Below are 5,218 nucleotides of genomic sequence, written 5' to 3'. Positions count from 1 at the left end.
AGGTTTCTGAGTCCCTAACAGTTCCCAAATCTGCAAAGTTGCTATCACAGCGTAACAGCAAGCATAATCATAATAAAGCTGTTCAAACTGATGAGGGGGCAAAGCCAATTATTATTTTTCAATACAATATAAGCTGAATGATTTGCCAATGGGGCAAGATAATTATCCTGTGAGCTTTCCTGAAAGAATGGAATAAATGTTCATTCTATAAGCTATCATCTCATGCAAAGCAAAGCAAGAAAATAAATCTTAATGTCAGGATAATAACAGATACACTAAAATCAATATTGATTATTTGGAGAAAAAGGCTGTAAAAATGTTAAGTTCTAAGACTAAAATTATACTAAAAAGCTGGAGTTTAAACACAGAATATGGCTTAGGAATGCATATAAAGCATTTTCTGAGCACTATTACAGATAGTTTATTTCTATTGTCAACATGCTCTGCTTTATGAGAGGATGTGGCTGCACATCTAAGTTCCTCAGAAGTGGCAGGCAGGGAATATTCCCACTGGTTTCTATTAATTGGGATCTCATGGGGGTCTATAAATCTCTTACCTGTTTCTCTGGCCCAGCCATTTTTCTCCATGACTGTGGGGGAGAACAATGGAGATCTATGTGTCCTTCATACTGATCTTAGTGAAAAGAAGAAACAAAGAGCAAAAACAGCCAGGAAAAAAGTAAAATCAGCTTCTCTATAACGTGACGCATAACATCAGGCGAGCCCCTCATTCAGCTTTCTTTTCTGAAGAGGAGGGGTCTTTGCAGCCAAGATGAAGACCCATTTCTTCATGGAGGCTCGCTGAGGCACAGAGACAGGCATCAAAGGCCAAGTAGAAGTAAAATGTCAGATAATTTAGTTCATTTTGAAAGAGAAAGTGGACTAATATAGATGAAGCTCATCCATGTTAACAATAAGAAAACACATTCCAATTCAGTAAGAGTGGACCATGTCCCCTAAGACATGCCTTCTATTTTTGGTTTTCTTTACAGTGCAGTTGAAAGGAGAGATTCAGAAAAATGGGAGGAAGAAGACGAGACACAAAGGGCACATTTGGAGGAAAATAATAAAGATGGAACTAGAGAAGGAAAAGGGAGATGATGGTTAAATAGTGGGAGGGACAGAGGAGAGGAGCTTGCTGGCACCTAAGAGTCCCTCCCCCACTTCTGACTAGTTTTGTAACCTGAGGTAGGCAGCCTATTACTTAGCCTTTCTGGGCCCCAGGATCCCCTTCTCTAAAGAAAAGAAGGAAGGTTGAGAGGACACCTGAAGACTCCGCAACCCCAGGGCTCTGGAGGCTACAATGCTCTGAACCATGACCTGTTCCTCACCTGGGCTCTGTACCTTGGTGATGTTCCCGGTTATCAAATCCACCTTTAAAGTTGTAAATTCAGGGGGACCTGGGTGGCTCAGTCAGTTGAACATCTGACTTCAGCTTAGGTCATGATCTCACAGTCTGTGAGTTGGAGCCTCACATCTGGCTCTGTGCTGACAGCTCAGAGCCTAGATCCCGTTTTGGATTCTGTGTCTCCCTCTTTCTCTGCCCCTCCCCCACTCATGCTCTGTCTCTCTCTGTATCTCAAAAATGAATAAACATTAAAAAAATAAAAATAAAAATTGTAAATTCAATTTCTGTCAAGATAGTATATTCATATGGTAATAAATCAATACAGCACAGAGCAGCTGATGTTGCAGAGAAACTGCCCCTGGCTCCATGCCCACTCACCTCTACTTACAATCCTATTCAAGGCCCTGCAGGGCAGGGGCTCTCTGCCAGCACTGCATTTTCCATTCACCTGGGGACTTAGAAACACCTCAAGCTCCAGCGTCACCGCACAGAAATGATATCAGAATTTATGACGTAACATTTTTATTATCATTTTCAAAAAATATCCTATTTGCTACACTTAAAATTACCTAAATATACTTAAATTCCTTTTTTTACAACATAGACTTTTGACAGTATTTTTTTAATATTCTCTGATTCAGAGGAGGGGTTAACACCCTAACTTTTTATTCTTCCTTTGCTTCTCCTTCTATATCATGCTTCTTTCTCTCTCATTGACAAGGCTTATCCATCATTTATATTCTGGTCTACAGCACAAATAAGGCTTCTGTTTCCCCCTCCCCCCCATCACACACATAGGTTTTCTTTAAAAGTTGAAAACTAATAAATAGCATTTACATTATTGTGACCGTGAAAAATATTATTCAATCTCTGGCGAAGGAGAGGGCTGAGATTACATTTCCTTCTCCATGGGTGTCCTCTCGAGGAGACTGTTCCTAGATTCAAAGTCAAATAGATTCTGTGTTCTCATACCGTATCATTTGCTTAGAATCATGTCTCATTTTACATTGCTTCTTATTTAGAACATGAATTTCTGATAATTTTTTTTCATGAAGAATAATTACCTTCCTCTTATACCAGTGCCTTTGTCATGACTTTAATTGTTTTTCAGATGCTCAGTTATACCATCTAGCCTCACAAGTCTCCTTTTTTCCCTGCTCACCTCCATCTTGGAGATCCATTCTACTCCCGTCTCTGTGGGTGGGTTTTTAGTCTTCACACACAGTAGCTGTTATGAAATGTCCTCTGCTGTTCTGTTAAATGAAATCCTGTTTCTTGGTTCACATTTTCCCCTTTTGCGATTATGGAATACATTCTCACACAATTTCCCCCAAAAAGGTGGTTTAGAAGGAAAGTTTTTTAGCTCCTACATTTTAAAAGTGAGTTTCTACCTTTACAATTGGATGACTGTGTAGGTAGGCATTCTGGATTAAAATGTTATTCTTTCTGAAAATTGAAAACACTGCTACGTGATCTTTCTACATGCAGGTTGCTAACTGGAAGTAAGATGGGATGTGTGCCTGATTCTCATACCTGTGTAGGTAACTTTACTTTGTTCTTCTGGAAAATTTTAGAGTCCTCTCTTTATCAATGAACTATATGTAGATGTAAACCTTTTGTTAATCTAAAAACTCATCTTTTGGCTCTTGAAATTCTCATCTATTATATTGTTAACCATGGTGTCTTTCCATTATTCCATTTTCTCTCTCTAAGGCTCACATTAGCTGTTAGATCTATTGAATTGCTCCCCTTTATCTCTTAATTTTTTCTCACAATTTCTTTGTCTTTGATTTTTTGTATCATATCTGGGGTATTAATTTTGTTTTCTAGTTATAGCACTTAAAATTTGTCAGTTGTATTTTTAATATTCTTATGCTCCAATTTTTCTCTTTTTCAAAATGGAGAAAGTATCTTCTCAAATCCATCAGCGATGATGATGATGAGATGATGGTGATGATGATAATGATGATGATGATGATGATGATGATGATGAAAATTCTTTACTGTTTTCAGAATCATGAATTTTTCTTTCAGGTTTTTCTTATCTAAGCCTGTGTCTTTCCTGCTTCTTGTTCTCCTATTCCAAGCAAGTCTTATTTACATGTTGATACTTAAGGGAATAATTGGGAATTCTGACTGTGGACTCTGGGCAGTAAAAGGCAGAACCACATTGTTGTGTTAAGTATCAACATGATTAACTGAGAGACTGAACTTTCCACAATGTGTTCAACTTCTTCAGCAAACAATTGTTTTTTCTCCTTTGTTTTCCATTTGACTTTTCATTCCTTCCCTCCGCTATGCCTGCTCACTTCCAGCTCAGAACCTTATAGGGTTCCATGGGTCAGGATGGATCCCACGTCACCCGTTAGCTGCCTGTAGGCAGTGGCCTTTTGTACTTGCTTCCTTATTCAGCTCTGTTTTCTGTCTCCAAGAAATTATTAAAATGCCTGCTTATTAATGATATCCCCATATCCAAGCCCTTCTTCTTGTAGCTATTACATATTAGTAATATTTTATTCCTTTTTACACTTCTGTGCTAATATTTCAGTTGTTTCTTAGAGGAAACTGGAGGCAAATGAGTGTTAATCTAGTCCACCATTTTAATCCTAGGAGAGTACTTTAAAACATTACATTATTGCTAGGAAAAAGGTCCTAAACTCCAATTTATCTTTAAGTCATCTGAACTTTTGTTCTGGACAGCACAGCCATATGGTAAAGAAAACATTTTCTGGTCTCAATTGTCAGGGATCCAACCTATATTACCCTAAGCTAGATAAAGTCCAGTCAAGGACTAGCAGTTTCTCTCCTCTGTGATAGGCACCCAGTGATCATAAAGCCACCGTCCCAGAGAACCACACAGAATCAGACAAAACCTCTCAGATTATCTGGTAATAGCCTCTCATTTAGGAATAAGGAAACAGCAGCTCAGAGAAACTGACCTGCTCAAATCACACAGCCAATGAACCTGTATCTTCTCTCATTCCACTGTTCTTTCCACTACACCACCTTTAATTCTAATTAAATTGGTGCTGATTAAAATATAATTCAGATCCTTTAACTAGTGGTTAAAGGCTATATTTGAATAGGCACAGCTCAGAAGGCACACATGTGATCGTATCAGAGAATCAGAGAATCAGCTTCCAACAGCTTCTAACATTAAAATAAAACTCAATTTTTTAAGGACATTTCTGGGGTGCCTAGGTGGCTCAGTTGGTTAGGCATCTGAGTTGATTTTGGCTCAGGTCATGATCCCACAGTTGATGAGATCAAGCCCTGTGTCAGGCTCCTATCTGACAGCCCAGAGCCTGCTTGGGATTCTCTCTCTCCCCTCCTCTCTACTCCTCCCTCTCCCTCTCTCTTTCCCTCCCTCCCTCCTTCTCTCTCTCTCTCCAAATAAATAAATAAACATAAAACAAATTAGGACATTTTTGTGGAGACCACATGATAGACTCAAGATATTGACATATAACAATTTCCCCTGATTTCAACATGGCATTTTGGGGGTCTGCCCTTGCAGAGTTAATGTCAGTGATATTTCCACTGGAGGGAGGGAGGGAGCACAGTGCCTGGAAGGAACCTCCATAAGCTGATAGCTCATTCCATCATACCATAACAGATACCATGGGCTCCATGTGTCCCAGGCAGTGTTCTCTAAGGGAGAGTGCATTCATATCATTTCCAAAGCAAATAATCTGAATTGCTGGAGTCAACATTTTTTTTTCAGTCAAAAAAAAACCCACAAACCAAACCAAAAGAAGGAGGGGGGGCGGTGGATAATGAAGCCCAGTCCAGACCTGGCTCACATAAAAGCTGATGTAAAACAGATTTACAGCAGCGTACGGCCATGCTTTTATGTGAAGCTGAGTTTCA

The sequence above is a fragment of the Panthera onca genome, chromosome D1 (genome assembly GCF_046562875.1).
Source record: "Panthera onca isolate mPanOnc1 chromosome D1, mPanOnc1 haplotype 2, whole genome shotgun sequence".
Lineage (NCBI taxonomy): Eukaryota > Metazoa > Chordata > Mammalia > Carnivora > Felidae > Panthera > Panthera onca.
This window is presented reverse-complemented; position numbering follows the sequence as displayed.